Source organism: Dermacentor silvarum, chromosome 1, assembly GCF_013339745.2.
Source record: "Dermacentor silvarum isolate Dsil-2018 chromosome 1, BIME_Dsil_1.4, whole genome shotgun sequence".
Lineage (NCBI taxonomy): Eukaryota > Metazoa > Arthropoda > Arachnida > Ixodida > Ixodidae > Dermacentor > Dermacentor silvarum.
Window position 1 is genome coordinate 371,429,676 of NC_051154.1, and position 13,746 is coordinate 371,443,421.

Genomic DNA, 13,746 nt, shown 5'->3' on the forward strand with positions numbered 1-13,746 from the left:
TTTGACGCAAGTACTTGCAGCGCCACTGAACGACGTATGTAGTTTCAATAAAGAGCGCATTAGGGTACCGTTTTTAAATGGAAACAGTGAAAGCAGCGTTTCATCTGCGTTAAAGTGGTCGGTAAGCTTCTTCACTGTAGGCATTTCCTTTCTCTTGAAATACTCATGGACCACTCTTCGCAGGACACCCAAATGGAACTCGTTGACTTTCTTTTTATTTCGCGACCTTTGCTGCCATGGTATAACTTTTTCGTGGATGCCACTTTGCCATTCTGCGAAGTTCAGTGACGCAGGTGTAAAGGCAGCGTGCGCTGACTTTGGCAGAAGTGCGGTTCTCTTATAACCACGTGAACACTGATGCACTTACCGAGTTCTCTGCAAGCCGCACCAAACACATTAGGGCCACCAAATTCGCCTCCTTCGAAAAAAAAATGGGAGAACTTTGAGGTGTATATAATGCCCGGTGACTGACAAGATGCCATTTGTGATGTACACAACGACGGCGATAGGCGGACACGGATACCGCCGTCCGTCGGGTGTGAAGTGCATCCAGACGACAAACGAAGAGCGCACATTCGAGCAGACGACAGCCGGAGTCGAATACATGGGGTACCGCCCGAAGCGAGTGCCTTCCGCCTCGAAAGTCGTTCGTGTGCTGTGTGGTCCGTAAGTTCCCAACTGACGCTTGTATTTGCTTCAAATTTGTGTCCTGACGCTTCAACAGCAATTGTTTTGTAACTATACCGCGCTATTTCTAAGAACCATTAACGAATTCTAGGCGCATTAGGCTTAGCGGGCATGGCAAAAGGAATACCTGATCTCGCAAATAACGACGAAACATACCTGTTGCTTTCTCCTCAGCGAGAGATGAAATAAACAGATGGCTGATTTCACCATTTCTTTATTGGTGTTGGCGTAGTTCACGAGTAGCAAGCGCAAGTTCGGATCGAAGCGGGCGATCCGTTCTGCGTGGGTACTGCCATGTTGATTTGTAACTAGAGTTACTGGCGTTTACCGATACAACGATCAAAGGCATATGATGCGCATGCGAAGTGGAATAAACGTTTTATCTATATTGTGACGTGACACGTGCCAAAAAAAGCGCGGATGTCTCAACCCTGCCAATTACAAGGCCGTTACATATGGAACTATGTTTTGCTGCGCAAGCATGCGGCTTGCTTACACCCCGTAGCATTGGTAGTGATGAACGAGCTGGTAGGGGTGAGATGGAGTATAGAATATTGGCTATCCCCGTTTGCCATTTGTCCTCACCGACGATACGAAGATACATACGTACAAACATTGCCCCTGAAAGTTGATGAAGTACCCAAAGGATACTGGCGTATTAATACCTGTAACTTTACAGTGAACTATTGCCACCCTTGCTTGCAGTCTACAAAGACATGGCGTCCGATATGGCTTCCCTTACTCAGAGAGCCATAGCTTGGGGTTGGAGTTGTTTCGTCACCAGTAGTTTACTGACTGCTAGACGATTCAACTGCAATATTAACAAAAATAAAAATGTTCTACCTCACCGAATGCGCTCAATTTTGACAGCTTTTTTACGTGTGCCGTTTAGCATGCAACTGTATTATCTCAATGCTCAAAATATGGGCATCTATGGCCATATAAGATTCCTCCCCACATTTCTACGAAATATAAACCTTATGTAATGTAATATTTCCTAGGAAACTATGAAAACGTAGCTGACCACGCCACGTGACCCTTTCAACACCGCTTTAGAAATGCTTTGCAAAAGGTGTATTTTTTATCCAAACTCATTGAATTTCTTTCACAGATTTTACCATAGTGATCTGCCCTTCATTCCAAGTTTGATTTGGTAGCATTTTTAGCTATGTCATCGGCTGCGGGGTAAAATTCAGCCATATGTGCTGTGGATCGCTTGAATACGTAATTTATTGAGCAGGCCTTATTTAACCCCGACACTATCAATTTGGCGTACAGAAAACTTATAACGTACCGATTATTTTTGACAAATATAAGCTTTGTGTAAGGTAGAGTTACCTCGGGACTCTGAGGAACTGCGTAATATTGCTATATGTAACGCTTTCGAGATCTTCAGAAACAAATGTTTTACAAAGGCTGTATTTGATCTCCATGCATTGAGGTTCTCATACGAATTCGCTCTGGCGTTCATCCCATGTTCACTAAATTTGACTTTGGTGGCATTTGTAGTTATGCCAGGGCAGCGGGCTAAATTTTGCGTCACTCCTAATAATATCTGATAACGAACCATTCAAGCTCTGCGCTCTCAACAATAACGCCGTAGCGTCAGTACTTGGTAAAAGCACCCTTTGATTAAATAAAAGTGGCTGTTCATCTACATAAAGCTAGCGCACCACATAGCTAACGCTAGACTGAAGTCAGACCCACCTTTCAACTACAACTGTTGGGTGATGCACAATGAGCTTGCATAGAGACACTACTGCACTTCATGCACGATGCTAAGTTGGAAGCTTTATTTGAATTTCTGTTACTGTCTATATGCATTTCGGCAAATCCTTTCTACATGAAGAAAGGAAATATCCTCTACGAATATATCGAGTAGCCATAGAATAGTTGGCAATGTATTTCACAATAGCGTGCTCAACATAAAAGAGCGTGTACTAGTCCTTACGTCCACTTATACTTTGGTTAATTTGGATCCCTTACAACCAGCTTATTATAGCAGACCTTGCAGCTAGTGGACGTTATACTCCATCCATTTTCGTGGCTACAAGAAAATACTTTAGAACATTTTTGCAACAATCATAAATAAACCGAATATTTGCTTTATTTGTGATTATCTTGTTGTTCATTGTGCTTATGACCGTTTACGAATTTGAACACAAGGTCGTAAACCGCTTCACTTGCGTCATGCCCGAGTAGGTGGCCCGCCCGAAGAGCAAGGGCAACGGTAAGATTCCCGCTCTCTCTTACGTAACCTGCTAGCCCATATTGATTCCTTATTTGCCATGGCATTCTTGGGGCACGTACAAATTGAGTGGAGCCATTAAAAGTCATCCTACTGAAGTACTCTTCAAACAACACAGGTGGGAATATGTTGTCCATTTGTCCATTCACAATTAGAACGTTTTCAGTCTCTAAAACACTTTCGACCATGCGGGTTATGTTGTTGAAGAAATCGCTGGAGCTAATTTAAATGCTATATTCAGTCTGTGTCCTTCCAAGGTTCACGGACTCTGGCACGCCGAGTTGCTTTTTGAAGTCCGAGCTATTCACATATTGCCGGTACTTCCCTACTTCAGCTTGGCTTAGTGGTATGGAGTATGCTTCCTTGATCACCGTATCCTGTGAGGTTTTCGAATAGACTTTTCTTGCCGCCAATTTTAAAATTAAAAACTGTCTGAGCTAAACAAATGCGGCGATCGTCGTGTTTTTTCCGCCGTTTTTTTAATTTGCTGAAACTTCATCCCCAGTTCGGTCCGGCCCTTCTCGTCCAGCAGACTAAGTTGGTATAGGTATTCCTGAGACTTCAGGATGCTATCCTCCACGGGATTAAAAATCCCGCGGAAAGTACGAGGACCGCGTGGACGGTTTTGGCATTCTTCCGTTCGCATACGTTCTGCTAAGGCGACAGCCGCTCTCGCTGAAAAAAAAGAAGAAAATTAGTAAGTTCTGTAATAGTTCTGTAGTAAATCTGCAAGCTCGGAAATACGTGTATGCACAGTCTTATATAAAAATAATCATACGCCTTCTACACTGACAATTTAGCATGGTTCGTTCTTCGCATCGGCATTTACTCGAAAGGGGACCGATTTGTCGATTTATCAGGAATGCACAAAACCGCTTCAAGACTGGGAAATCATAGCAGCATGTATCCACTCTTCAATACTTATTTGCGACCGGATACGCTGAGCAGTTGTTTTATGGCAAGCGTTTTGGACTCCCGGCCAACGCCGAGGCGCAGCCACACTTAGTAGGACTTCCTTATCCTTACAACTTCAAATTTGTCGAACAAGTTATTGAAAGTCGTGCAATAGGTTTCTAAAATGTTTATACCACGTGTAACTATAGCATATAGTTCCACGGCGGCGCTTCTATACATCCTCAAAAGGCGCCTGGCAGGCAATATTATTGACAGTGACCCATGCTGCGTGTTCGCTCTCACGCGTCGATGCTTGTGCTTCTATTTTCGTTTACGTGTCTCCCATTTGGGCACTTCCCGTATAGTTTATATTTCGAGTGCTTTCGGGTGGATGCGGACAACATACTTTGAATCCTATGTTGTTGCACAGCTAAGGACGAGGTCGCGAGATCATCAAATCCCGGCCGCTGTGGCCGCATTTTGATAGCGGCGAAATGCAAAGCACCCGTGTGCCCCCCATTGGGTGCACTTTAAAGATGATAGATTCCTAAGGTGGTAAATATAATCCGGAGTCGCCCCCTACAATGTGTCTCATAATCACATCGTGGTTTATTCCATGTAAAGCCCAAGAATTTTCTTTTCGTTATTTCGAAACATGATTTGAAGCGCGGTTATGTAGACCTGCAAGAGCGCAGTGACGTCGTTTTTTGCATAGTTTGATGCTCTTTTTTACCCGAGCCTGGTAAACCAAACCGCGTTAGCGCCTAAGTTACTGAAGTCGCTCCGCAAATTTTCAATACAACTTATGCCTTAGAACGAACATATAAAATTTTACATATTTCAACTGAATTAGCGAACTGATGGCACTACATAAAATAATGTCGATAACTCGGGCCCGACTACGAACAATGTACCGTTAGTGTCCTCCGTCTGAGGTCTTCTGCTATTTCATGCAATTCAATGCATGTTACAAAGCTGCAACTTCCTTGAGAAATAGTTCATGCTCTTTAGGTCGAACGTTAATACAACAGTTCTTTCTTCCAATATATTCATACACGCGAAATTAGAAAGACGTACAGAATGATATGGCGGCTTTTTCTTATTTGAAGAAACAGCTATAACTTACAAGGATGCAAGTCAATTAACATGAGATATCGCGGAATCCTGCAACATAATTAAGTATGGCACATACAGAAGTGAAGCGTCGGCGATTGTTCACGAGCAAGAATTTCACTATTTGCATCAATCCCCAAAGCTTTCTCTTTCACTACATAATTGCATCATCCCGTGTGTCCTATGCAACCCCGTTTCTTTTTTCCTTTATTTTTGACCTTTCCTTTTTTATATATTGGCATAACGTTCCCTTAATAAATTCAGTTGCGCGTACGCGCGGTGTCGTCGTTTATTTTGACTTCTGTCCCTGCTTTGTTCGCGCTCTGCTGCACGCTCCAAATGAATCCTAACAACTCCACCATCTTCTTTCTCCACTGCTCCTACACAGTACGCTGTTCCTACATTTTAAATGCGAAACATTTCTTGGCGAACATTTGCCACTTGACGCATCTATCTAGCTGCCTACGTCTTGGTGCTCTCATGGTCGTATCGTTTAACTTGGTATTTAAAAAATTGGCATACTATGAGAACAGTGTATGAAGAACATAAATGATAGGTCATGAGATGAATGTCATGACATGCGTGTCATGTAGGTCATAAAACAGCCGCCTAAAATTTACAATGACTCAGCGAAAAAGCATTAAAACTCAAAAACCACTGAATGGGTTTCAGACTTTGGTACTAAGGGAAGGCAACACTAAAGGATGATGCTAGAAGTCGTAGTCATGCATGAGCATGACTCCGCAAAAATGATAATGACTCAGCGAAGAAAAGATTAACACTCAAGAACCACTGCAATGGGTTCTGACGAGGGTACTAAGTGAAGGCAACATTAAGGATGATGCTAAAAGTCAGAGTCACGAGCATGGCTCAAGCAAAAATGACAGGACTCCAGCAAAAAAAGCTAAACTCAAAAACCACTGAAATGGGTTCAGACGTGGGTACTAAGAGAAGGTAACACTAAAGGATGATGCTAGACGTCATAGGCATGAGCATGACTCAGTTAAAAATGACAATGACGTTAGCGAAAAAAAGATTAGCACTAAAAAATGTCACAGTTTCGCCTTAAGGGACGAAGCAATGAATGCGATGCAATAACAACAATGTCATACGAATTAAGGTGAGCGGCTTTGGTAGCCATATGACTTGCAGTAAACATGAGCTGATTACGTAAGCAGGTGTCTGCGGCGTAAATAGACCAACCATGAAGAGAGACTCGATGACCACGAGACGGCGCGTGTGAAACGGTGTTTTGTTGATGAGAAGCGCTTCCCGTGGGTCAGCGCTGTGCGAGGGACACACCTGTAGCGCTTGTACTGCCGATCGGGAAGCATTAAATGTGTAGCGTGCGTTGGAACATGTGGCCCGGACTATTACTAACTGAGGTGAACAAGCGTGGTGTGAGCTCGCACAAACAAACATGAATAGATCACACTGAATGATGCAGACAACGACTGTCAAACGCTGGCAGCAAGCGCATACGCTGCAGCGGGCGAAGGTACGTGCGGTCTACGCTTCAACAGAAAACACTGAATGTCATGACATGCGAATCATGTAGGTCATAAAAAGCGCCTACTTCTTGGTGCTCTCATGGTTGTTCGTTAACTTGGTAGGCTCCCCGCACACTGCTTCGCATAACATCGATTCCCACAGGGAGTGGGATCTGCCGGCTTTTTTTTTTTTTTTTACTTATGGTTTAAGACCAATTTCTCCGCAGCTCTGTAACCGCTTTAGCGCATGTTTACTCGTCAGCTTCCTTGTTCGTTTTCTCCACTGTGAGGTAACAATTTTTCTGCACAGGTGCCGAAATAGCCTATCCACCTATCGATTATCGGTGATGTTTCGCAGTCGTCTTTCGATGTTGATTTTGTTCTGTCTCCACACTTCGAAGGGTGGCCAACCCATATCTTTCTGTACTGCTTCACTTTATTGCGATAGCAATCTATGGACACTTCAACCGGATTTCTGCCGTCGGCGTCGCCGTCGTCCGTCGCCGTGAGGTTCCGTATAGATTCCAAGGGCGATAAAATCGTCGCCGCGCGCCGTGTGCGCGAGTGAAAGCGCGCGGGGGACGCGCGCTATCACGGAGGGTGAACCCACGGCGGAAAGCAAACGCGACCGTCGTGCGAAAGGCCGTGGGGGTATGAGGAGAGGGAGGCGGGGCGACGCTGTGCTACGGCACCAAATACGTATCTTGCAACCGTGCGCAAGGGGAACTGGCAACGAAATCTCCCACGCGACAGCAAAAAGCGGGAAGGCAGCGTGGGAGCGAGGAGGGAGGGGGGGGGGGAGCAGCTTCTACTCTGCCAACAAATACGCTTGCACTGGCTGTGGTGGCGGTCGCCCGCACCGTCTCTATATCCACACGGCTCTGACCTTTGTATGCGCTGTGCATTCGCCGCTCAGTTTCCGTTGAAGCGATAGACCGCACGATTCTTCGCACGCTGCAGCGGCTGCGCTTGCTGCCAGCGTTTTGACAGTCGTGTCTGTGGTTTTTCAGTGTGATCTATTAATGTTTGCTTGTCCGCGATGACACCACGCTTGTCAATTTCAGTTAGAAAGCGAATGTGTCCAAGTTTATGCAGCCGATAAAAACTATCCCTACTCCGAATAGCTTTCTGCTAATTGCTATCGCAATTGATGCTTCGCCTTTCGGGCGAAACTGCGACATTTGTTGTTTCCACGAGCCCTTATTGTTAGCCTCTTGACTGGCCCTCCGAATAATCTCTAGTCCCGTCTGCGCGCTAGATATCAATCACAGTGAAGAGTTAGCAAACTTCATGTTTGCTGAATCCGCCATAGTGTACTACGTTTCACTGTACGGACGGCGTTTCCTTTGCCTATCGTTTTAATTCATACCTGATGTTCTTGTATGTACCTATTACCCTTTTTGATCCATATCCGTAATTATTTGTACTCGGCTACCCTTGGTATCTCATTTCGCTATACTGACACTACCTGACCACCGCATCATTAAACATCATGAAGCCTCATTTCTTTACACTTAATGTAAGTCTCATATTCACTGTGCATTCCCCCTATAGTTACGGATGGGCGGGCTATGGGGGTATACTAATCTATTGACAACCTGACTGGACTGTATTGAACTGGCTGACACTGACTCACAGAATATATTTTTCTTTAGGGCTCACTCGAATTCATTCGCGCACAAAATTCTACTCAGCCGGCTTTATAGTAAGACAGCTCAAACAAACGGACACACAATGCCTATACACCACAACAATACTTCGTAAACCGGAAGAATGCTTAGTAATACTTGGAATACTGTATGCATATGTTCTGTGTCCGTCTGTTTGCGCTCTTTTACAACGAAAATGTACCAACTAACCCATATCTTTACTCTCTCAGTCGGTTCACTCAGTCTCAGATTCACGGGACGATCTGAGACTGAGTGATTTTGAGGGAGTCCACTCATAAATGAGTTTGCTGACCTATGCTGGAGATTACTGCTATCAAACGTTTTCTGCGTTTTTGCACAGAAAAAAGTCTAATTATTAGCGAGAAAATTTGCGTCTTCTTCCTAAGCTTTGTGCCAAACCGGCGGCGCCACTGCTTCATGATGACCTCCCACAGCCTCCCGCATCTCGTTCAATTTCTGCCTTTTATGGCAGGAAAATAGGAAAAATTTTGAGTTCGAACATAATGTGTTACTTAACATAACATATTTCAGGTAGTACAAATCAACAAGCCAGATCAGCTGAGATTTATTGCTAGCTGTGATATCACAGGGACCTGACGCGACCATTTCGTCACCATTCGCCTTTCGCTTCTATGCCACTTTAGCCAACTTTTTGTGTGATTCTATTTAATGCTTCCGAGAATGCGTGTTGGCGATCGTGTATGAGGTTCACAACCTGCATTGACACGGACGCAGCAGTAAATATTGTCACGAGCCTCGAGAAGTAGTCCTGAAGGTTTAATAAACGTACAGCAGCTGGCTCTTGGAAGACGCGACCATCGGAGCTGGCTCGAGCAGACAAGGAGCGCGTGGTCTTCTTTCTTCTCTTCGGCTCGACCCACTCTTGCCCTCGACCACTACCTACAGGTGGCAATATCCCCCCTTCCGAACAAAAGCATTGCCTCGATGATAAAAAAAGTAGGCGTAGAAGACAAAGAAGAAGAAAGCAGGCAAAGCGAAGTACACAAAAAAATGTAGCCGTCGCGCCGGCACAGTCAATGAATGAAGAAGCAAGCTCCCAAAGATAAATGAAAGGTAGAAACAAAGAAGTGAATGAGAGAAAAAACGAAAACAAAAAAGTTACGGACGAGCAATGTACGGCTTCATGCGCACAACATGAGCTATGTCTGAGGTTGGCTGTCTTTGTGTCCTACTCCGGGTCTGCGATGTTGTGTCCAGAACAACTTCGTAGTTTACGTCACTGACACGGCGGAGCACTTTATACGGACCGAAATACCGGCTCAGAAGCTTTTCACATAGGCCACGACGGCGAACGGGGGTCCACACCCAAACTTGTTCCCCGGGGTTGTAGGACACACCCCTGTGGCGGATATTGTAGCGTCGTGCGTCTGCCTGCTGCTGCTGGCCGATATGCAGCCGCGCGAGCTGCCGAGCTTCCTCAGCATGCTCTGCAAATTCTTTGGCGTCAGTTGTCAATAGATCAGCGTCTTGACACGGCAGCATAGCGTCCAGCATCGTCTGGACTTCGCGACCGTAGAGAAGGCGAAAGGGCGTGAAGCGCGTCGTCTCTTGCACGGCGGTGTTATACGCGAAGGTCACGTAAGGCAAGATCCGATCCCATGTTTGTGTTGAACGTCGATGTACATTGCGAGCATGTCTGTGACCGTCTCATTCAGTCGCTCGGTAAGTCCGTTGGTCTGCGGATGGTACACGGTCGTCTTGCGATGCCTGGTGTTGCTCAATTCAAAAACTTCGTCCACAAGCTGCGCTGTGAATGCTGTCCCTCTGTCTGTTATTACAGTGGAGGAAGCACCGTGACGCAAGACGATGTGGCGCATGAAGAACTGCGCTACCTCTGAGGTCGTGGCTCGTGGGAATTGCCTGCGTCTCAGCATAGCGTGTTAAATAATCAGTCCGCGACGATCACCCATTTGTTGCCATCGGCCGAGAGAGGAAACGGTCCGAGAATGTCCATGCCGACTTGGTCGAAAGGCGTGTGAGGTGCTTCAATTGGCTGAAGTAAGCCAGCCGGTTTAACGGATGGTGTCTTGAGGCGCTGGCATTCACGACAGCCTTTAACGTACTGTTGACGCTTGCCGAAAGCCCGTGCCAATAGTACATTTCGCTTACTCTAGCGAGTGTTCATGAAAAGCCTAAATGACCAGATGTCGGTTCGTCATGGCAAGCGAAGAGGATGTCGTCGCGCATGTCCCTTGGAACCACCAGGAGGTAAGCACGGCTGGTCGAACGAGCATTCTTCTTATAAAGCACGTTGTCTCGCAGACAGAAGGACGTCAGCGAGTGGGACAGATGGCGTGGTATGGTTGTGTCGCGGCCCTCTAAATGATCGATGATCGGGTCTAATCTCAGCGTCGTCACGCTGCCGTCTGCTCAAGTCCGACGAACTAATGGCGCCCAGGAAGCCGTCATCATCCTCTGTTTCCTGACTGGCAGGATCAATGGGTGCGCGGGACAGCGTGTCAGCGTCTTCATGCTTATGGCCAGACTTATAAACGATGGTGATGTCAAATTCCTGTAGTTGCAAACTCCACCGTGCCAGTCGTCCTGAAGGGTCGCGCATGCTTGCCAACCAACAGAGGGCATGGTGGTCCGTCACTACTTTGAAGGGACGACCATAGAGATGGGGGCGAAACTTGATGATCGCCCACACGACCGCGAGGCACTCTTTCTCCGTAGTCAAATAATTCACCTCGGCACGGGACAGGGAGCGGCTGGCATACGCTATAACTCTTTCCACTCCATCTTGAAGCTGGACGAGCACTGCGCCAAGGCCAATGCTAATGGCATCGGTATGCACCTCAGTATCAGCATCATCGTCAAAATGTGCAAGAATGGGTGCTGACTGCAGGCGCTGTCGTAATTCAGCAAAAGCACCTGTTGCTCATTATGCCACACAAATGGCGTATCGTCCCTCTTAAGGCGTGTCAGGGGTTCCGCTATCTTCGAAAAGCCTTTAATAAACCGGCGATAGTAGGCGCACAAACCCAGGAAGCGCCGGATGGCCTTCTTATCGGCAGGAGCTGGAAACGCGGGCCACAGCGGCAAGCTTGTCGGGATCGGGTCGGACCCCTTTGGCGCTTACTACATGCCCGAGGAACTTGAGCTCTTCGTAACCAAAGTGGCACTTTTCGGGCTTAAGTGTGAGGTCTGCCGATCGGATGGCTTCTAGCACACTTCGTAGGCGGTTAAGATGCTGCTCGAACGTTTCAGAGAAGATGACCACATCATCCAAGTACACAAGACAGGCCTGCCACTTCAGTCCAGTAAGGACAGTCGCGACGGTAGCTGCGACGGTCGCGTCTTCCAAGAGCTGCCGACAAAACTCGCGCCACGACGTCAGTTGGTCCTCGCGGTTCTGAAACCATGTACGTGCGCCATTGTACAGGCAGAAGTGGACGTGTCTGAGTTTTTCTGTTTCGTTCCATTCGTTCATGGAGGCCACGCGCTCGAAGTCGACCATCCAGTCTTCGACGTCTTCGAACACTGTGCCATGAAACGTCTTCGGAATCCGTGGTCTCTCAAGTGTGTACCGGTTCGACATCGTGCTTCCCGTACCGGTTGGCGCGGTTTGAAGGGAAGCGCTGGTCATACCGGTTGATGTGGTGGGAACTATAGCGTTGACGACTTCTGGAGACAGTCCCCTGATCCTGCGGCTGGCCCGATGCACGGGAGTGTCGACAGGCACTGGATTCGTAGCGCGGATCCTTGGAGGGGTCTGCATCATCCGTGAAGACGCTTACCCAGCACCTCCACCAGTTTGTCACGAGCCTCGAGAAGCAGTCCTGCAGGGTTAATAAACGTAGAGCAGCTGGCTCTTGGAAGACGCGACGTCGGAGCTGGCTCGAGCAGACGATGATGATGATGATTATGACCTTTCTATGGCGCATACCCACTCACGGGGATCGGCCAAGAGTTGGGCAGATTTTATATACGTGCTAAGTGAATAAATTTAGCAAATGTCTAATTTTGGTAAATATAATAAAGCGAATAAATTCTAATACAATTCAGTGGACAATAAATATATAAAAAAGTAGGCATACTAGTACAAGCGGGAATAAGGTCAAGGAGACGTGGTCTCTTTCTTTCTTGGTTCTATTGGGCTCGACCCACTCTTGCCCTCGACCCACTACCTACAATATTTAGGCCTCCGACTATGTACTGTAAATGTAGTCCTCATGAAAGCAGATCCACCTCACCTGCCGGAAATGAAAGCACCATCAAGAAGCATTGATTTCGAGCTAAATTTCTTGCACAGATAATGTGAAAACAATATAGCGCGCTGCATATTTCGCCATGCCTTTTGCAATGGCACTTTTTTTTCCTTACCTCCGTAAACTCTGTCCTGCCAGATACAGCCTTCTGTTTTGGTACTCATTGAAGAGTTCGTAGAACCTTTTTAAAACGTAAATAAGTCTCGGTCACATTATGAAGTGACGTTGACAGGACATCTCCGTTTTCAATAATACTCAACCCACCACCTGCAGGGTAGTCCACGTACAATATGTCCGAAAGTTCAGGAATGTGGAGCTTCTGTTGTAAAGGTTTCCTTGAGCCATCGATGCCAAATTGGGACCATTCTTAAGGAATTGACTATCAAGGCCAGACTTTCCAGGGCCTCCTTCGAGCCAAAGTATCAGTGGTGCATCTGATTTAATCTGTAAAAGAAATTGTTTTGTTTGTATTCGTATTTCAAAATCATTGCACCAGATTCGAAAGCGAGTTTCTGTACCAAGTAATTAACAATGTATGATACTCTCTACCCTCACCATAAGTAAAGCGGTGTTGCAAGTGTGAACTGTTGCCGTGTTTGGTGAATCATTTCATTTATGGGCAACGTATAAGCATCACATTGCGTTAAAGGAAAGCTATTCGTCCAGCGAACCACCGTAATCACCCCCTTCATTTCCTTTTCCCGTACTTGATACAGAACAAACTGACTTGGCTAGCCTTACGAACAAAAACATCATCTTATTGGCCTTGCGTAGAGCCCAGACTTCTAGAACTCCACCGTGCGGGAGATTATCGACGACGTGCTTTGTTAAAGCAGCTGTATCTACTTGCGAGAGTGATATTGACCGGATCATTGGCACGTATGTGTACATGGCCGAAAAAACCCTGCGTATCAAGCTATCAACGTCATTGTAGCGTTTTCTTAGTGCAAGGGAACAGGATGGTGCACACTGTAGCAAGTGCTTCCAGTGTTTGTATCTTCGTGCGTGTCTACTTTTTCCCTTCTATCAGTATCAGCTTAAAACTTTTCCCTCGCGTTTTGTGCAAGGACTATATATACTGTGTAATGGCCGCAACCCACGTAAAAGCCGCACCGGAACTTTATAAAAAATTCCCCCAAAATTATTTTAAGTTAATGTGTATAAGCCGCGCCCTTGATTTTTGAGAAGGTGGGCAGTGTTATTCTGTTGTGTGATGCAAGAAATCCCAAGTTTTCTTTTGTTTTTTATCGGTGGCAAAAACAAGGCAGTTGTGCTGACTTTTCAGCGCCGCCAGGTAGCAAAAGCACAGCCTCCGAAACGCTGCCGTGCTGGTCTGTGGGTCGTCACCAGTTATTCCAGCCAACAGGCGACGCGCTACGAGAATAGCCAATACCCAGAGACAGTACAAGCGA